General features: G+C 39.9%; 1 protein-coding gene across 6 annotated transcripts in view; it reads right to left on the bottom strand.

Moving 5' to 3' along the window:
• The window catches only part of TMEM44 (transmembrane protein 44), an 88,150-nt gene that overhangs the window by 1,097 nt on the left and 64,940 nt on the right, over positions 1–22,113 (bottom strand). For 3 of the 6 annotated variants that reach the window (XR_004320572.1, XR_004320569.1, XR_004320576.1), the window contains 2 exons: positions 2,373–2,482; positions 1,833–1,898 (listed from right to left, as the gene is read on the bottom strand). The gene's annotated coding sequence lies outside the window, so the exon portion shown is untranslated. Of the gene's footprint in view, positions 1–1,338; positions 1,472–1,832; positions 1,899–2,372; positions 2,483–9,712; positions 9,865–22,113 lie in introns of all 6 variants that reach the window. The other 3 variants (XR_004320571.1, XR_004320570.1, XR_004320574.1) reach the window with 2 other exon arrangements.

Genomic DNA, 22,113 nt, shown 5'->3' with positions numbered 1-22,113 from the left:
AAAGCACTTATTTGTAGCACCTGCCAATTTCGTGGTGTAAATACTCCCACCACTGGCCATTTTCAAGCCACTGACAGTTTAGGCAGCTCACAAAACCCCTGAAAATTTAGCAATCTGCTCTAATGATTTTAGTAGGTCCATTGCTTCTAGTAGGTCCTCATGTGGACGGGGAAGGGAGAAATACAAGCAGCCGTTTAAATGGTGGTTTTAGGCTGTTATAGGGAATTTTCATGTGTTTAGATATAATGATGTCACTTCTGATGAGAAAAGAGCAATTGTACTGGACCTGGGAAAACTAAGTCAAATCTTAGCCTTCTTAGAAGTAATGTATTTATTTCTTTGAATTTCAATTCTAATAGGAATAATATTACCTACTTCACAGGATGGTTGATTATCTAACAAACACTTGTATAGCACTTACTATCTGCTAAGCATTAAGTACTTTACACATTTGTTTATTTAATCTTTATAACAACACTGTAGGGTACGTACTATTTCAGTTTAGAGGTGTGAAAAGACCAAGGCATAGAGAAGTTAACTAAGTTCTCTAAGGTCATACATCTAGCAAGTAATAGTGCCAGGATTTGAACCTGGCTCCAAAGTCTGGGCTTTCAGTCTTTAGGGCCCCCAGTCAGAATCAGCTAACTGATTTTACAGAGTTTGTTGGAACATAGCCGTACTCATTCATTTACGTGTTGCCTATGACTGCAGAGCAGAGTAGTTGTAACAGAGACCATATGACCAAGAAGCTCAAAATATTTATAATACTTGGTCCTTTACCAAAAAAGTTGGCTTACCCCTGCTCTGTGGTATCCTGCCTGTTTGTAAGGGGTGAGACAATGGTTATTATTAAGAGCCTAGTAGTGCCCAGGGACCATACCCTGACATTTGTCCTAAAACAGTTGTGCCAGTGAAATAGCACTAAGGTGTAAACTTCAGTAAAAATGATCCACCAAAATATGTATTAATAGACACAGATATCTGACTTCATGGGCCCCAACATCTCAGGGTTGGAGTCAATTCATAGATTGCTCATCCCAGCCTTAACTTTCCACTTGGGGATATCGTATTGGGTTTTTGAAGTTAATCCTGTAAATTCCTCATGATTATCCTTTTGAGTTCTGCAAAATGACTTCTCTATATAGTTGTGGGCTTTTTACACAGCAGAGCAAAGGCACCTCCTGGATGGAACCCAGGCATCAGGCTCATATCTCCACACGTGTCATTCTGTCTCCGAGGCAACTCCTCCACGTGGCTGTTTCAGGTGCCAAGCAGAGAAACTCCTGAAAGCCTATTATTCACTGGCCTCTTAAATAGTCGTTAAAAACTTCCCCTGACCTTTGCAGCTACTTCCTGTGAGCCTCTCCAGGACTGCGAGTCACTCATGACCTATTTTCAGAGCTGGCAGTTCTGGCTTCTAAGAGCAAAGGAGGGACAAGCCCAGCTCCAGGTGAATGTTTCCTTTAGGCTCCTAGCAACAAAACAGAATTGCTTGGTGAAGGTGAAAAGATCGTAGCTCAGATGGGCCGGTGTGATTGCCCCATGCAGACTGATAGATTTTCATCCCACCATAAACCATGGGTCAGTATCTCAAGATTGCCAGAAGGCTGTTATCAGCTGTTTGCTGAAGACAGTTGCTTCTTTACAGTAATAAAGGAAAAAAAAAAATTGCTCTTCTTTGTTTTTTTTTCCTCAAAAAAAAAAAAAAAAAGCCTCACCAAAATTGGTAAATTAAGACAGTATTGACTGCATGGAAGTCCAATTGACAAAGAATTCCTTTCAGAAACATTTGAAAAGTGAGTTGATCCAAAATATGCCTCCACCACAGTTACCTGTAATCTAATCCAGTCTAGAAAGCAGAGTCCAAACAGCTTGAGGTTCTGCAAATTCCACAAGAGCTGCAGGCACAAAAAGAGCAAGGCGTTAAGATGGAGAATACCAAACACATCTCACCATTTCCACGTTGTTCTTTGTCACTAGACTCCTTAAATATACTTAAATAGCTCATATTGCCTGCAAAGAAAACCAAAGTGAAACCTCTTGGGGCTTTACTAAAAGTTCCCTTTATAATTTTGTAAGCTTATGTGATTTCTTTAGGATCCCTTTAAATACATTTACGAACTTAGTTTCATTTTTAAAATATACATGAAGTTAAAGAAGTCTCAGGACCCTAAAGATCTGAAATATTCCTCCAAGGAATAGCTAATAGCTCCTTTGGGTTTCTGAAACACCTGATTTTATCTCTTCACTAGAAGTTATGTCCCTACAAATAAAAATCATGCTCAGCTCCACCCTCCCTCATGCCAATTAAAATATTCCCAGACTAATTACAGGCTCCAAGAGAGAAGGTCTAGTCTTCGGCACTTTCTTACCCCCGTCATGTGGCTGTGGTAGCAGGTGGTCAATATTGTTATTGTTGCTCTGTAACCTCCTTGCAGACAGATATTTCTCTCTATTTTGTTCATTCCTGTAGCCCCAGCAACTAGAACGATAAACAGTAGGTAGTAGCCATTTAATAAATACTGAATAAATTCGCCACAACATTAATAAATATAGAAGAGGGAGGTTTAGAATTCTTAACTTTTTCTTTCAGGTAGGCTGGAAGTCTCAGGTGGATTTCTTCTTTTCCAGGAAAGAGTCAGCTCTTCTTTTAAGACCTTTCCCCAGATTGAACCAGTTGATTATCTGGGATAATCTCCCTTCCTTAAAAGTCAACTGACTAAGAATTTTAATCATATAAAAAAATACCTTCACAGCAATATCTAGATCAATGTTTGACTGAATAACTGGGAACTGTAGTTGAGCCAAATCGGCAAATGAAAAAGACCATCACATCCCTCAAATACCTATTTTGGAACTTTGGAAGTGACTCCTAACATATTTGCATTTATTTCCTTTTCTTATTTTGTATAAGAGGAACTAATAAAAATATTTATTTATGTATCAAGTTTCTTTAGAAATGTTCACATCCTCTGCCCTAGATATTTCAATGATAGAAACCTAATAACATAAGCTAGGTACCAAGAAAGAATCACAGATGAAGAAACCTAAGGATAAATAACTTGTCCAATGTAAAATAGGGGGGTAAACCAGCATGTCCCTTCAAAGCCACTTCTCTTTTAACTACAACCCTGTACAAAAATTTGAAACAGAGAAAATGCTTACACAGAGTTGGTCACTTAGACATCATTTATAAAGGGAAAAATGGAGGAAGGGAAACCCTAAAGCCCAAAAATAGTAAGCAAAATTTGAATGTAATTTATAGCACATCCACATGATGGGATATTGTGCAAACATTTAATAGTATACCTACAAAGGAAGGAAGTAATGAAGACTAGAGTGACAATAGCTTGAATAGAGAATAAAAAAGCATTATAGAAAACCGATGTAACAAAAACTTGATTCTTAGAAAATTCTGGTAACACTGACAAATCTTTAGCCAGATGACAAAGAATAAAAGAAGGAAGACTCAACTTAACCAAAATCAAGAATGAAAGAGCAGACATCATTACCTATATTCCAGAAATAAAAAGATGTGCAAGGGAATATTATGATAATTGTACGCCAACAAATTAGGTACCTAGACAAAATGGATACATTTTTAGAAAGATGCAAACTGTCAAAACTGACTCAAGCAGAAGCAGAAATCTAAATAGACTTATAACAAGTAGAGACTGAATTAGTAATTTTTAAAAGTGCCCACAAAGAAAAGCCTAGGACCAGATGACTTCACTGATGAAATCTACAAACAATAAAGAAGAATACCAGTTCTTCACAAACTCTTCCAAAAAATAAAACAGGAGGACACATTTCCCAACTCATTCTGTGAGGCCAGGATTAATCTGATAACCAAAACCAGACAGACATTGCAAGAAAATTACAGACCAATATCCCTTATAAATATAGACACAGATATCCTTAACATACTTAACAATCAAGTCCAGTAACATGGAAAAAGGATTTTACACCATGACCAAGTAGGATTTATCCCAGGAAAGTAAAGGTTGATCTTACATATAAAAATCAATAAATGTGATATACTACGTTAAAAGAATAAAAGACAAAAACCACATGATCTCAACAGACGGAAAAGAAGTATTTGACAAAATTCAATGTGCTTTCATGATAAAAACATTCATGGCAAAGTTCATAGCAGCATTATTCATAATAACCAAGAAGTGGAAACAATCCAAATGTCTATCAACTGATGAATGAGTATATAATGGAATATTATTCGGCAATAAAAAGAATGAAACATGGATGAGCCTTGAAATCATAATGGTAAGTAAAAGAAGGCAGTCACAAAAGGCTTCATCTTGTATGATTCCATTTATATGAAATGTCCAGAATAGGCAAATCCACAGAGACAGCAAGTGGTCCAGTGTTTGCCAGGGACTCGGGAAGGGGGTCCCAGGAGGATAAAGAGGGAGTAACTGCCAATGTGTACAGAGTTTCCTTTTGGGGTAATGAAAATATTCTGAAATTAGTGATGATGGTTGTACAACTCTGTGTATATGCCATAAGCCATTGACTTGTATACTTTAAAAGGGTGATTTTTATGGTATGTGAATAATACCTCAATAAAGTTATTTTTTTAAATAGTGTATTTACAAAGAGTGTTAAATAACATAATAAGGGATCCAGGCCATTGTTTAGTTGTGCCTTTACTTAAATCATATTCCTCCAGGTACCAGAACTCAATTCTTTAATCAGATTAGACGACCAGAAGGCCCCAAATAGAATTACATTAATCCAGTGCCTCACAGAATCACCCTAATGGAGTTTCGTCTGAATATTTTCCCTATAGTTTTTATCTAAGTTGCTGTCATAAATAGCCATATGGAAGTTACTTCTGTGTTTTTTGTGCAAATACTGAGAATATTGCCCATCTCATCATCAGGTCACTCACTGCTCCCTGTATTATAAAATACTTTATGAAAATTATATCTTGTAATTATTTTTAGAAAAGCAATGTCCCTTGGGAATTAACCTTTTTAATAACCAAAATTATACAACTGATAGTGATTTCTTGGGGAAAGCTCAGTTGAACCCAGTAGCAATTATGTTGATTGAAATGATTAACATATTTCTATCTCCTTTTTTTTCTTTCTGTTTTTCTTCTTCTATTCATAATTTTCTATTTTATGGCATGGAATTTTGGCGTAAGTCACTTCAAATCCCAATATTCATTTGAAAGATTGGTCCAGGATTTTGGACCAAGGTTCAATATTTAATTGTGCCATATGTTAGATCAAGGTTTCTCTACATCAGCACAACTGACATTTTGAGCAGGATAATTCTTTGGTTGGGGGCTGGGGGGGATGTCCTGTGTGTTGTAGGATATTTAGCAGCATCTTGGCCTCCACCCTCTAGATGCTGGTAGCAGCCTCCCAGTTTAACAACCAGAAATGTATTCAGACTTTGCCAAATGTCCCCTGGAGGGCAAAATTGCCCCTGATTAAATCTTAAATCATTATTGAAAAACTGACCCCCACCAGTCTTTCCAATAACTCTTAAGAAGCATCAAAAATTCATCACTCTAGATGGATAGGTAGGGAGGTGGGTGGATGGATGGACTGAATGGATGGATGGATAGATTCATACTTTGCTCACTTGAGATGAATCAAGGACTCTCTGAACTGGACGTCAGTCCCTGAAGCTGAGCTACTTTCTCATTTCACACACAAAAAAGAATATTCTGATCTATTATTTTACTTGAGCCCAACAATTTAGTAAAAAGGAAATTATTATCATTCAAAACTTCAGATGAGGAAACTTAGGAGGGAATGTGATCAACTTTGGGGCTAAACTCCAAACTCAGTGCTGTTCCTCTCCCTGCCAGAAGTTCCTTCCCTCTCTCTCTCCCTAGATGCATGAGATGCATGTCCTAAAGTGCCAACAACTTAAAACGGTGTTTAATTCAGTCAATACCTAGAAAATGGATTACTCCTTCCCAGATTACATTGTACTTTAATCTAATGAAAACTCACAAATTTCCATTAGATCTAACTTCCTGTTTACAGGCAATGCAGGAGATAGAGGATTGAGCTAGACACTAGTAGGAAATAATCATTCAAATCCAAAAGTGGGGGCATTCCATAAGACAACCAGTCTGAACTCTTCCAAAATGTAGTATCTTAAAAATAAACAACCCAAAAGCAAAACCGTGGAGAAACTATTTTAGAGTAAAATACACCCCCCAACATGATAAATAATCAAATGCAATATGGGAACCTTGATGGGAATCCTGGTAGTATGTAAAAGGATTCTTAGAGTGAAGGGAATTTTGAATTTCGTTTGGATCAGTTTTAGTTTTCGTAGATATGGTAATGGCACTGTGGTATAATAAGAGATTGTCCATATTCTTAAGAGACATCTTGCAGAATGTATTTTGGGATAAAGTACCATGATACCTGCAACTTTCAAATAGGTCAACAACAACAAGAAGATAAATAGATAAAATAAATACAGTAAAATATTAACATTTTAAAAAGTTTAAATGGAAGATGTGAAGGCATTTGTTGGACTATTCTTTCAATTTCTCTGAATGTATGGAACACTTTCATATTTCATAGGAAGTTGAGGGGAAATTAACAAGCCTCCTTAATACACTGATTCTTAGAGTAGCCCAGAGATCACTTTGGGTGGGTGGGTGAGGGGTCCTGTGGTTATGCTTCTCGGGCCCCATGAACTCCTTACAGCTGGGAGCACCAACCTGTGTGCAAACGTAGCTCTACCTTTCTATGTAGTTCTTATCCAGTTTTTTCAAGGAGGTCCCCTGACTTCAGAAGGGCTGAGGCCTAGAGGCTTGTCTGAAGACTTTAGGTCTGATGGCTGCAGATATGAGATTTTTGAACTACAAGACATTGCCCCAGTGGCTCAAGCCACATGTTGGAGACGGTTGCCTAAAGGTCACAGGACCTTAGAACTGAAAGAAAGGAGCCTTAGGAATGATTTAATTCAACCCTGGAGATGGAAGCTCTGAACTAGGCCTTGTCCAAGGGGAGTAAATTAACTTAATGGTAGAGGAGCAAAGTCCAAATCTGACTCCCAGGATTCCATTCTGCTTATTCAAAGAACCAACTTGTCTGTTCAGTCAGTTGACCTCTTCTAGTTCTGTGTAGACTAGAAAAGGCAAAACCTGTCCTTCTGCAGGCTACAAAGCCTACCTGATCTGCTTCCCTGCCCGCTTACTCCTGTGCTGTCCCCTCCTACCATCCTATCCAGGTTCACAGCTCACCTGCCACATGGTCCCTTTGGGCTTCTTCTGGTACAGCCGGCACACACGACCTTAGGGCCTTTGCTCTGCTCATCCTTCCTGCAGTGCGCTTCCTCCAAACATTTGCTTGGCAAACTGCCTCACTTTCTCGCTTCTGCTCTGGTCTCTCTATGAGGCCATCTGTTTAATACTGCAACTCCCTCCACCAGCAATCTCAACAATACGTGGTCCCACTGTTTATTTTTTCCGTATCACCTGTGACCTTCAAACACTCTAATAAATTTTCTTACTTAGTGTGAGGATTTGCCCATGGTCCTTCCAGGATTTGATCTTGACCTTGTTTCCATACCTGTGGCTTGAGAAGTTCCAATCTCCCATTTTTAAACTTCGGAAGGAGACTTTAACCTAGTATTTATGGAGACAGGTTCACTCTCATCTACAAGTGTGAATTTGGGTATTCATACTAAGCTCATTTAGTAATGAGTAATTTCACCAAAAATTTAGTAATTTCACCAGAAATTGAGGCTAAGCTTCAGAGAGCAAAAAATGTTAGTGTGGCAACTAAACGCTCTGTGTTTTGCTAGTAATTTTCATTGTAAACATGCATGTATTATCTCACCATGACCTCAAGTTTTAGATGAACAAATTAACTGACTGGTAAAGGGATTTTGACAAAAAAAAGACGGGCAAAATATGGTCAGGTTTTCTTTCTCTATCCCTGGCATTTTGCACTTTCAGAGAGTTTTCCCAGAGTACAAAATCCTGCTCTTTTCTGTGGTCAAATCTCATCCTTTTTTTTCGATGCAGAGTTATTTGAATCATCTCTGGCCTCCATTCATCACGACACATCATCACCTCTGCTCACATATTTCTGGATTGCCAGACATAAGGAAAAAAGTTTAATGAAAGCTTCCTTTAAAAAAAAAACTTTCTTTTTTTATGGTTGTTGTTGCCATGATTCATTGAAGAATTATTTAGTGAATGACTAAATGTTTAGTAACTTAGAATGTGCCAAGCACCAGGGAGACAATAGTATAAAAACACTGCTCCTGTTCCAAGGAGCTCATAGTCTAGTCTAGGAAAACAGAAATAAGAAACCAGAAAATTGAAATACAGAAAGAGAGCCATAACAAAGGAAGTAAGTACAGATTGACTTTCAGTAGGAAACACCATGGGTACAAATTTCCAAAATAAGAAGCAAGAACTAGAACAAACAAATCCATAAAGCCTATGAACAGTTTGCATATTTCCTGTGAGTTACTTTTGATTCATTTTAATAGGGTTGTGCTTATCCTGAAGGTAGAATCTGTTATCCTACCTTTTTTTACTCAAGGTAAGAACATAAGCACTTCTCCCATATTATTAAAAATTTGTTGTAAGCATTGTTTTAGTCATATGAATTAGCTAGAATTTGCTAACCCTGTTCCTCACTGCTTATCATTTACATTGCCTACTGGTTTTGTTCATACTAATTAATTCATTCTGTATTTATTGAACAAGAGTTTAATAAACTCCTTTCAGGAGTCAGACACTGGGCTGGGTTTGAGGATATAACAGTCTAGTAAGTCTAGACTTCCAGGAACTCAAAAGGTGGAAGAAAAGTAACTGGGAAGCAGACATCCACAATTAAAACAAGGTGACAAAAGGAGGCACAAGGGGTTACCATAGCCCAAAGAGGAACGTTTGGACCAAGAAGTACCACAGACTGGGTAACAAACAACAGACATGTATTTTCTCATAGTTCTGGAGGCTAAAACTCCAAGATGAAGGTGTCAGCAGGTTTGGTTTCTTCTGAGTTCTCTCTCCTTGTCTTGCAGTTGGCCGTCATGCGGCCTTTCCTCTGTGTGTGTGCACCTCCGGTGTCTGTGCATCCTAGTTTCCTCTTCTTAGAAGGACACCAGTCAGATGGGGTGATCATACCCTAAGGGCCTCGTTTTAACTGAATCATCTCTTTAAAGGCCCTATCTCCAAACACAGTCACAGTCTGAGGCTTTGGGTGAGGTCAGGGCCTTAACACGTGAATTTTGAGGAGACGCAATTTAACCGAAAGATTTAGTGACAGAAAATGTTTCTGGAAGGAAGTGACACTTAGCTCACTCTAGAAGGATGGTAAAGAATGAAAAGTGAAAGGCGATAGAAATATATATAAAGGCCTAGGGAAATGAAAGAGGATGCAGCATGTTTAGAGGAACTACAAGTATTTCAGTATGACTGCTGAAAGGAGGGAAGAGAGAAATGAGGAGAACAGAGGCAATTACAAAGAATTCTGGAGCATATAAAGCTTTATCCATATTTCTGATTATTTCACTGAGATTGACTTCAGTGGGATGATTTGGGCAGAGGATGGGTTCTCCCCACACCAAGCCCCACTCTTTCCCCATGTTTTCTGTATTGATACTTAGCCAGTCATTGAAGTCTCCTGTGGGTGCTGGTCTCCCTAGAGACCTCCCAGGCCTCTCTCTAGAGACTGGCCACTTGTTTCAGGAAACACACCATCCGTTTTCAGGAGCCCGCCATCTCTCCAGGGAGCCATGTGTTTACTTCTCTGCCTCTCTTTGCTCTTGGTGCCACTACTGTCTCTCCAAACTTGCATGGAAGACTGGGGCTCCTAGGTTTCCAGTTCACCCTCAGAAGCATCAGGTATGCTGTTTGAATGGAGCACAAACGAATTAAACACCATGGATTTCCTTCCTCAGTGACCTCTCTCTTGAGCTAGATTGTCAATTGCTTGTGTTTCATCTCCTTGAATCATCACAGCCTGGCACTACCATTTAAAATAAGGAAAGATGTAGGGGGGCATAGTTCAGTGGTAGAGTGCCTGTTCAGCATGCACAAGGGCCCAGGTTCAATACCCAGTGCCTCCATTAATAAACAAACAAACAAACCTAATTACACCCCCCTAAAATTTAAATAAATAAATACAAATTAAAAAAAAACATTGAATATAAAAACAGGGAAAGATCGTTGGTAAGTCTTTGCTTCTCAAGGCCTCGGTTTCCCCATCTGTAAAATGTGGGGCATGATATTTTTGGAGTCTCTGATTACATCAAGCACACTAACATCTTTGCAGAGTGCTTTAAAGTGTTTGAAATACTTTTAACAAATTGGATCTTATTTAATACAAAAATGCCTGATAAATATTTGCTGACAAGAGTGACATACAGTGATGATTCTGTGTAAACTTAAAAGAGCCTACTTAATGTCAAAGTTGCCTCTAATCATTAAGTCTGAGAGCCAATTAGAGGTTTTTAAATGACTATCAATCACTATGTTAGAATTAATTTAATTCCTAAATTTAATTTCCAACTATTGTCCGACCTGAAGAAAGTGGACTAAGCACGGTTGTCAGCTTAAAAAAAGGAGGAGGCGGCGCCTCCTCGGTGCAGCACTCTTCTGCTATGTTGTGGAAATAGTGCTTTATTTGAAAAAAATGTTTTTGCAGGTGTTTGTTTCTATGTAAGTTGATTGGCCTGCATTCAGCACGTTCATTATTCAGCCTTGGTTTTGTCATTCTATTTTACTTTATATGAAACTCTATTTCAAGATGCAGCTCTTCTCAGAGAAGCGCCTGCCTGGTCTCCCACAGCCCGTCTGAACAGAAGGTGTGCCGCACGCACCTGCCTAGGGCCAGCTCCAGCCTGAGTCTGGCCAGGTGATGCTCCACCCTGTCGGGGTGCCCTCTGGGTAAACATGAGCTCTCCTGGGCTGCTGCCACCACCGAGGGTTCCAGTTTCCCTGTCGCTGTGTCCCTGATGCTGGTGCTAAGGACAATGAACTTTTAAAAACAACCTTCCCTTTATTCTCTAATCTGGTAGCACAACAAAGCTTGAGACAGGAACCAATCTAGTGGTAGAGAGTGCATCTAAATCAAATAAACATTGAACTTGACTTTCTCTGACACTGCTTCCCAGAATCTCCTGAAAGGTGCAAAGATCTTTGGGACAGGCTGTTTTGGAGAGCCTGGCTGAGGATGCTATTGCAGGGTCTGAGGTGCAACATTTAAGGGGGCATAAAGAAAGGGGGACCACCTCACACCTGTTAGAATGGATGGCTATTATCAGAAAGACAACAAATAATAAGTGTTGATAAGAATGTGGAGAAAAGGGAACCCTCATACACTGTTGGTGAGATTGTAAATTGGTGTAGCCATTATGGAGAACAGTATGGAGGCTCCTCAAAAAATTAAAAGCAGAACTCCGTATGATCCAGTAATTCCAATTCCGGGTATTTCTCCAAAAAAACAAAAACACTAATTTGAAAAGATATATGCACCCCTATACTCATTGCAGCATAATTTTCAATTGCCAAGATATGGAAGAGACCTAAGTGCCTGTTGATAGATGAATGGATAAAGAAGATATGGTGTGTGTGTGTGTGTGTGTGTGTGTGTGTATATATATTTTACTCAGCCATAAAAGGAAGGAAATGTTGCCCCTACAACAACATGGATGGATATACAGGATATAATGCTCAGTGAAATAAATCAGAGAAAGACAAATACCATAAGATTTCACTTATATGTGGGATTTAATAAATAAAACAGAACAGAAACAGACTCATAGATATAGAGAACAAATAAGTGGTTGCCAGAGGAGAGAGGGGTGGTGGATTGAGTAAAGGAGGTGACAGGGATTAAGAGGTACAAACTTCCAGTTACCAAATAAAGGAGTCACAGGGATGAAATGTACAGCACAGGAAATATAGTCAATAATATTGTCATAACTTTGTATGGTGACATGGTGACAGATGATAAATAGACTTATCATGGTGATCATTTTGTAATGTATAAAAATACCAAATCACCACATTGTACACCTGAAACTAACATAGTGTTGTATGTCAATTATAATCCAATTTTTTAGAAAGTAAAAGGGGGAGTCCTTTTCTATTATTGCCTTCCTCCAGTCACCTACACTTGAACCTCAAAAAGCCTGAGCCAGATCATCAGCATCATTCTCTTTTCAGGGCCCTCTCAGGTAGAATTGGAGTCGAGAGAGAATTTTCAGATGTCAAGTGTAAAAGGTTCATTTTACTGATGGGAAAACTGAGGCCCAGAGAAGGAAGGAGACTTTTGCCAAGGTGATATGGGGGCTGGTGGCAGAGCTAGCAATAGAACCCAGGGTCCTCTTGACATGGCTTCCCAAAGTATGGTCTTGGCCCCCCAAAACTAGCTCCTCTCCGAGTTCCTATTGCTATCAGAAGCTCTTTTACTCCCAGTTAATGAGACTGGGAATCTGAGGGTCATTATTAACTTCTTTATCCCACATTTCCAGCTAATGAATCTTACTGAATCTTACTTTAAAATATATTACTCTTTATTCCAGTTGCCATCACCCTGGGCAGTGCTGCTTCAGCCTTGCCTCCTGCTGGCCTCCCTGCCTCTGACCTCTCTCCAGTCCATCCAGCAGATAACTAACATATTAATCATAACTAACGGTTGTCATACACATGTGTGCCACCACTGTTTCTAAGTGCTCTACATTTGTTACCTCACTTACTCCTCATAAAACCCTTGGATTTTTTACTACCCTAATTTTAGAAATGAGAAAACAGAGACACAGAGCAGTTAAATAATATGTCTAAGATTGCACAGCTAGCAAGCGGCAGAACTGGGATTTAAAAAAACCAGATCAGCAGGGGAGGGCATAGTTCAGTGGTTTGGTGGTAGAGGGTGAGCTTAGCATGCACAAGGTCCTGGGTTCAATCCCCAGTACCTCCATTAAAAATTAATTAAATAAATAAGTAAACCTAATTACCTCCCTCTCCCTAAAAAAAATAAAAAGAATGATGTAGCAGTGTATTTAAAAAAAAAAAAACAGGTAGATTGTTGCCAAAGTCCAAATTACCAAACTGTAGTGCTTTTTTCCTGAAGCACCCATATTACTATGTTACTTCTCTGTCCATGAACCTTGAGCAGCTCCCCTCTGCCACTGTGGAAGTTCAAAGTCCTAGTTGGGCATTTAAATAACTGCGTGGTTGGGCTTTCACTAGACTTCTGGTAAGTTAATGAACTTCTGTGCCTCAATTTCCTGACCTCTTAGTTGAGCAAGATCATAACAGTAACCACCTCGTGGGGCTGTTGTGAGGACTAAAGGAAGTCACCCACATAAAATACTTAGCTAAGGGCCCAGCGCAAAGTGACTCTTAATCGGCATGAGCTGTCATTGAGCTACCAAAACCCAGCTTCCTTATAGGATCCTTTAGAGGACTCCAGCAACCAGGCTGTTGCTGCCAACAAATAGTGCTTGTTGCTGAACTGAATGCTGGTGCAATTTTTTTCCTTTCTGGAAATTTTACCCCACTGCCACTCCCATTCCCATACTCCTATGCAGACAAATCCTCCCACCCTCCAGTCTCCCTTCTTCACTGACCCTTCCCCCTACATTAATCTGAATTCCTGGAACACTTATTCCCATCACACTTTTTTTCACATCTTTGGTTAATCATTTGTTAAACATTTATCAAGTGCATACTCTAATAATAACAATAGTTGTACTTGACATTATAGTTTTTTTCAAATTTTTCTGAAGTGTAGTTGATTTACAATGTTAGTTTCAGGTGTACAGCAAAGTGATTCAGTTACACATATACATACATAATACGTGTTTTCTTTTCAGATTCTTTTCCATTATATGTTATTACAAGAAATTGAATATAGTTCCCTGTGCTATACAGTAGGTCATTGTTGTTTATCTATTTTATATATAGTAAACATATGTCTGTTATTTCCCAACCCCTAATTTATCCCACCCTTTCTCCTTTGGTAAGCATAGTTTGTCTTCTATATCCATGAGCCTGTTTTTGGTTTGTAAATAGAATTTGTATCATTTTTGACATTATACTTTAAAGGGCTTCAAGTCACAACTCTGCTTCAGTAAATCTTTACGAATGTGGTGGATGGTGGTCCCTATTTTAGAGCTGCTGTAGTTCCCCCAGCTGTTGGGTGTCTGTCCCAGGGACTGTGGGGAGCAGGGTGGTGAGGAAACCAAGTCCCCCTAAAACCGAGTTCCCCTACTAAGTTTATGATTAACCTCTCTCTCCGAACTGTATCCCCTTTCTTGTCCCACTCCTGTTCCCATCAGGATTGAGGAATATCAAAGAAAAGGGGGTACTGAAACCCAGCAGGGCCCCTGGGGTACAAAAGCCTCTCCATCTCCCTTGCTTCTTTTGTTTGGCCTTCCCCATGTTTCCAAAAAAGAGACTCAAACAGTTAATGATTAGAAAAACAGAGTCACAGGACTCCCAATTCCTCCTGAAGGGACATAGATAACAATCTGACGCATGTCTTTAGGTGGTTCTTCAGAAACTAAGACACGCTCCCCCAACTCGCCAAGCTGGTGGAGAATGGTGACCACATATTTCCACAAGCATGTAGACCCCAGACTGGTGGAAACCAGAAGGTTGATGATTAAGATCCCCAAATACCACCCTGTTACCTTACCACCAACCAATCAGAAGAATGTCCACTAGCTGCTCATGCACTCTGTGACCCTCACCCGTAATGGTGTTACCTTTAAAGACCCTTCCCTGAAAGCCATCAGGGAGTCTGGATCTTTTGAGCATGAGCTCCCCACTCTCCTTGCTTGGCACCTTGCAATAAAAGCTGTACTTTCTTTCATCACCACCCACTGGTGTCAGCAGACTGGCTTTGCTGTGCATTTGGCAAGCTGACCCAAGTTCAGTTTGGTAACAGTGATGGGACTCCTATCTTCAGGAAGCTTATAGCCTTGTAGGCAAAGCAAGATCTTTCCACATGTGGTGACAACCCAGAGCAGATGGTGACAAAGTCTAGCAGAAAGGACGAGAGGTGGTGCCGTGACTCTTCAGGTACAAGCATGGCTTCTGACTGGGCACATCTACACTTCACCAGACAGTGCCTGAGGGGAGTCCCTCTGCACCCCGGGGTCTGGCTGTTGGTATGGCAATAGCAAGGAAGATGAATTCATTCTGCAGGATGCAGGGGCAGGCTTCCTAGGAGCCACCCATACTGGGAAGTTTAGTCTTTTATTATTTTCTTCATTTTTCCATTTATTCACTACACAAGTATCAAACGTCTGCTATGTGTGTATGCTTGAGTGCACCACACAACATCGCACGGCCTTATGACACAGGCCCAAGGCAGCTGTGTGGAGTAGAGGGGAGACAGTAGATTTTAAAGTTATAGTCAGCACCAGTCTGGCTCAGCCACTGTCTAGCTATGTGACCATGACAAGTCCTAGCTCCAAACCCAGTTTCCTTAGGCAAATGGGGCTAATGCTCAACTCAACCACAATTCTGTTGTTACCAGAATTAGAGAGAACAGCCAGAAAAGGCCCAGCGGGCAGCGCTCCTGGCACACATTAGCTACTTCATCCGGTACCGGGGAAAGGGATGAATGAATGACATGGCCTTTTCTCTTTTTGGAGTAGCTGGTACAGAGCCCAGGTGGTAAGTCCAGAGTAGAGGAACCCTGGAATTCTCTCTTCCTTTGACGAAAAGGGAGAAAGAAACAAACTTTGCCTGGACATCCTTCCCATTCTGCAGGGCTCCTTTCAATTTCGCTCCAGGCAAAATTAGCACCACCCCCTTTCTCCATAGCTTTACTACATGTCTGTTTCAACTGCATCATTGATTCCTTTTATTAGTGTGATTTTTTTTTTTATACATCTGTTCCTTTCCCCCGGGCTATAAACTTCCCTACAAGGCAAGAGTCTTCACAATCTTCCATTTCCCTCCTAGGTGCCCAGTACAGCCTCTGGCACATTGCAGGCCCTCAGAAACTGCTTACTGCCTTGAAAACATGTCCAGCAGAGGCCAATTGTATGGGGGGGACAGGTGGAATGAGGAGGGCCAGCGTTTCTCCTCCACTTTAAGCTCTAGGTCTATTGTATACACAAATGGAGCGAAGCCCTTCAATTTATACAGCATTTTATGGTGTATACATACAAAGCCTTTCTGTTATTTATTTATTAATGGACATACTGGGGATTAAAGCCAGGATGCATGCTAAGCATGAGCTCTACCACTGAGCTATAACCACCTTCCCTCCCCACCCCCAGGAACTCTTCACTTTTAAAAAATGGCACCCACTTATGTTTAGCAAATAACAGGAAGGTGTGATATAGTGATATAATAAGAAATACATTGATATTTGGTCTTCATCTCCAGTTCCCTGATACAAGAGCTTCTAAAACCCTTATAATTTCTTGAGTGATGGGGGTGAGAGGAAAGTCTTTTGTTATTCATAATAAATCCCTCTCAACCTTTCCTGAGTTTTTGCTGATGAGTTGACTAGGGGGCCCCTAGGCAACGTCTAGGCATTGCTTCTTAATGAGAAACATTCCCCCTTCTAGACTCCACTAGAAACCAAAGGTTAGTAAAGTGGGGGAAGCCAAATGCAATGTGTGTGTGTGTGTGTCTTAACAAGACAAAATGGGAAACAAACATCCACACCATCCACTCCTGAACTCGCTCCAGCTTCTCTTTTCCTGTGCTCTTTGGGTGGAGCCATCTGATATTACTCACATGACCCCTGAATTGACTTTTCTTTCTTCTGCCTTGGTACCTTTGTACACATTTTTCATTCCATTTAATCCACAACCTTTCTTTACCTGGTTAACTCCTATTCATCCTTCAATGCACAGCCAAAGACTGGAAACAGCAGGGGAGGGTATTGCTCAGTGGTAGAGCGGGTGCCTAGCGTGCATGAGGTCCTGCGTTCAATCCCCAATACCTCCACTTATAAACAAACAAACAAACTTAATTACCTCCCCCCCAAAAACAAACAAAAAAGTAAAAAAAAAAAAAAAAAAAAAAAAAAGGTCTGAAATTTGAAAAAAAAACAAAAGGATAGGCTAACTCTACTGTTTGGTGCAAATGCAGTGGAGTTCATGATCTGGACTGCCCTTATCTATAAAGCTGCTAACCCCTGAGCTTTGAAGGGAAAAGATAAACACCAACTGCCAGTCTTTTGGTTGTATAACAAGAAGTCTCAGACAACAAGAACACTTTCTCTGGATTGGTTCCACTGATGCTTTGTCCCTGAAGTCAAGAAGTACATTACTAGTAAGGAACTGTCTTTTAAAGTTCTTTTGATGTTAGACAATGCCCCTGGTCTCCAAGAACTTCATGAGTTCAATACTGAAGCCATCAAAGTGGTTTATTTGTCCCCACACACAACGTCTCTAATTCAGCCTCTAGATCAGGGGTCATAAGGACCCATAAGGCTCATTCCACATGGTACCCTATGGAAAGATTGTCAACACTCCAGAAGGGAACCCGAGCAGAGAGAACATCATGAAAGTCTGGAATGATTACACCACTGAAGATGCCATTATTAACCACCAAGCTCAAAACAATAAATTCCTACTGGAGAGAACTGCCCAGATGTTGTGCATGACTTCACAGGATTTATGACAGAGCCTATCACAGAAACCAGGAAAGAGATTGTGAATGTGGAATAAAAGGTAGGGGTTGAAGGGTTTCAAGATATGGATCTTGGAGGCATTCAAGAGCTAACAGACAGCACACCAGAGGAATTAACAAAAGATGACTTGATGGGGATGACTGCTTTCGAATCAGTGCCAGACGATGAGGAAGAAGACACAGAAGAAGCAGTGCTAGGAAACAAACTGACATTAGACAATTCGGCAGAAGGGTTCTGATTATTCAAGACTATTTTCAACTTCTTTTATGGCTATACCATTCAGTTATTTGGGCATTGAAACAAAAGCAAATGGTAGAAAAAGGATTGAGATTACCTAGAAACATTTTTAGAGAAATGAAAAAGAAAAAAGTCAGAAATTGCAATATATTTCTGTAGAATTACATTGAATGTACCTGCCTCTCCTGTCTCCCCTTCCACCTCCTCCATCTTTTCTGCCTCGGCTACCCCTGAGGCAGCTAGACCAACCCCAACCCCTTCTCCACTTCCTCCTCAGCCTACTCAACCTGAGGACGACGAGGATGAAGACCTTTATGAAAAGCCACTTCTACCTAATGACTAGCAAATAACTATTATGCTGTACAGTTAATAAACATCTGTTGTGTCTTCATATGAAAACCTAATAAGTGCATGGCAAAAGCTATGAGAAGTGTTTGGGTCACCATCAACATCACTACCTAAGGATTCATTATGTAGAACATCATGTGCAAGACTTGTATTGAAGTGGATAGCCAATCCTTACATAGGCAGAAGGTGAGTGATACTTAATATAAAGTTAATAATGTGTTCATTTTCTTACTATCTTATAGATCTGCTTTCAAAAGTTACATTACTATACAGTATGCCTCCCTCTCTCTCTTTCTCATACTTGGAGTAACTGTGCATCAGCCTACTATCACATGTAAGTGGCTTATTAGAAAATGTAACAATGTTTCTACTCCTGTACTATGAGTATGACTGTAATACTGCATGCCATAAAAATTGTATAACGATTCATTCATTAGTGTCTAGGCTAGGCTACCATGAAGCAACTGTCAACCATACTAGGCTACCACAAAGCAATCATATTGCTGCTTCCTGATTATCACTGCATAAATTGTTATACCTTTAAGTAACTATGAATTTCTTTTCCATATTATCTTTTCATTTTTAATGTCTTGTGTTGGTAATACATACAACATCTACAGTGCTTTGCATCATATAAGACAATATTGGTGCAGGTACTGATACACAAATGATTCATGTTATAAAGTGATGTCCTAAACTTACAGTACTGATAGAGAATAGTGCCGTAAATGTATTTTCTCTTCCTATGATTTTCTTAATAATCTTCTCTTTTCTCTAACTTACTTTAATGTGAGGATACAGTACATAATACAAATAACATACAAAATAAATGTTAATCAAGTGTTCATGTTATGGGCAAGGCTTCCAGTCCACAGGAGACCCCAGTAGTTACATCTGGATACAAACATAAAATTTTACATGGGTTTTCAACTGCGAAGAGGTTGATGTCCCTGACCTCTGCATTGTTCAAGCGTAAACTGTATTCTCCCCCAGCCTGTGGCTTGCCTTTTTCATTTTCTTAACGGTGTCTTTGGAAGAACAAAACTTTTAATTTTGATGAAGTCCAATTCATCCATTTTTCCTGCTTTTTGTGATCTCCTATATATTAATATACACCCAACCCCAGGTCACAAAGATTTTCACTTATTTTTTATTCTAGAAATATTATATTTCTAGCTCTTACATTTATAGCTCCAATTCATTCCATGTTCATTTTTGTATATAGTATGAGGCAAGTATTGAGGTTCATTTGTTTACATATGGATATCAATTGACTGCAGTACCACTTGTGGGAACAAATGCCATTTTCTTATTGAATTGCCTTGGCATCTCTAAGGGGTTTTCCAAACTGCACAGTCAGAGGGAACAGTCACCAAAAATTGCCCTCACTTCAGACAATAACTGCAAGTTTGGGGTTTTCCCAAAACCACTTTCAGATTCGATATTTTGCTAGAATGACTCACAGAACTCAAGAAAGCTTTATACATACAATTATGGTTTTATTATAGCAAAGGCATACAAATTAAAACCAGCCAAAGGAAGAGATGCATGGACAAAATCTGGGAGTGTTCAAATACAATACTTCTCTCATCATCAGGGATGTGTGACCCTACTGGCATTGATATGTGCTAATATGCACAGAGTATTGCCAACCAAAGAAACTTACCTGAGCTTTAGTGCCTGGAGATTGTACTGAGGTTCCATTATGATTTATTGAACAATTGCCCAGGTGGTTGACTTCCATCTCCAGCCCTCTCATCCCTGGAGTTTTGGCTGGTATCATGTGACTCAAAGCCCCAAGCCCCTAATAACATGCTTGGTCTTTCTTATATGGCCAGTCTGCACTCTGAGTCATCTCACTGACATAAAATACCAGGTGTAGTTCCAGGGCCCACCATGAAAAACAAAGACATCCCTATTGCTCAGGAAATTCCAAGGGTTTAGAGGTTGCTTCTCAGGAAGTAAAATCCTTTGGAGGCCACATTTATTACTACACAGTATCTTTATTGAAAATAAATATGCAATATTGTTCATATACAAAGGTTTAGGATATTATGCATGGGTCTATTTCTGGACCCTATCCTGTTTCATGATTTACTAAATGGAACTAGAGAAGTCTTTTCCTTTCTATGTAAAGTATCTTTGTAATACTTAATTTTTAAATAATGTGAATATAATACTTTTGTAGTTAGAAAGAAAATGATAAGAAAGTATGAAAGGAAAATTATCTGCCTATGTAAAAATAAAAAGCTCAACACAGCAGTTGGAATATAACATTGGGGAAATTTCCCAGCAAAAAGACAGACAGAAAGTAAGAGAGAAAAAGGAGGAAATTAGAGTACAATTTCAGAAGGACTTATATCTAAATAGCAGTGTTTCCAGAAAAAGACAGATAAAAAAGGAGGAGAAACAACCAATGGTATTGTTCAAGAATAGAATGAACTGCCAGATTGAAGAATCCGTAAGTGGCTGGTACCATTGAGAGACCAAGAGATTTTACTGCTTCTAGAGAGGAAAAAAAGTGGGTCATATACAAAGTTTAGGAATCAGAATGGCACTAGAAGCCACAATACAATGAAGCCTTCAAAATTCTGAAGAATGTCATTTCCAATCTAGAATTCTATACCCAGCCATACTACCAATTGAGAATGTGAGTGGGAAAAACATTTTTCAAGTATGTAATATCTCAAAATGTTTCACCTATCCTTTCTCAGGAAGCTACTGAAGAATGTTCTCCACTCAAAGACAGAATAAAGCAAGGAGGAGGATCTAAAACAGGAGAGAGACAAGGATTTCCCCAGAGGATGGTAAAAGGAAATCCCATAATAATAGCTATATACCAGATACAGAGATTAACTAAGAAACAGACATGGTGAGAACTGTCATCACCAAAATCCCCACTGACAGTACACCCTCGCTTAAATTTGAGGACAGGTTTGTTTGTGTTTGTCATGGCTTCATCATAATTAAGGAAATTCCTACTCATCTCTCTATGCTCTGCTTCTAGAGGATCAGCTGAGAACCCTCACTTCACAAAACACCCCCATTTCTGAAGTGTTCTTCTCTGACCTACTCTTAAGAGCTGGACATGGGATACGATAAGCTTAGAAGCAGAAAATACAAAGCAGCCCTGTCCTTCTGACCCTATTTCTTCCAGTTGTTCAGTGCCTCACCCACACTGCAGATCTCCCAGATGCCTGGACACAGGTGAGCCCTCATGGCCAGGGACTTATCTACCAGCATCTCATGAACCATTAGCCCCTTACTCATATGTGTCCCTCTCAAAGCCCTGTGCATAACTCAACATTTGAAAATTTGAACTCATAATCTTCTTAGAGTCCTCCAAATTATATAATCTTCAGGCCCCACAAATCCTGAATCAGCCTCTACTTATGGCTTTGCCCTCTGACTTCCCCAGAAGAAGCTTTTGAAAACTCAGGAGAGCTGAAGCTATACTGCCCCCCAGTGATGCCAGTCAGCCTGTCTCACTGGGAAACCCCATCTGATGGTGTCAGTGACGTTCTTTCCTTACACAGCTGGGTTTGTGTCACTCAGCTCTAAGCCATAGATTGCTTAGGGATGTGTGACATGGTGAGTAACACTGCAAAGAAGTGGGGGGAGTGCAGCTCAGTGGTAGTGCATGCCTAGTATGTGCAGGATCCTGGGTTCAGTCCCCAGTACTTTCATTAAAAATAAATATATAAATACACGTAATTACCTACCCCCCCAAAAAAACCCCTCCAAACAGACACCCAAAAAAAACTGTAAAGAGAACTGGAATGATTAACATAAACATCAGTACAGTGGTTACCTAGAGAGATGGGAGTAGTCAGGGGAGGCAGAGACTGGGGAGGGGCACACAGCTGGGCTTCAGGCCCACGTGGGTAACCTTTCCTTTGTTATT

The sequence above is a fragment of the Camelus ferus genome, chromosome 1, assembly GCF_009834535.1.
Source record: "Camelus ferus isolate YT-003-E chromosome 1, BCGSAC_Cfer_1.0, whole genome shotgun sequence".
Lineage (NCBI taxonomy): Eukaryota > Metazoa > Chordata > Mammalia > Artiodactyla > Camelidae > Camelus > Camelus ferus.
The sequence above is the reverse complement of the archived record's forward strand: the minus strand, read 5'-3'. Positions and strand labels throughout refer to the sequence as shown.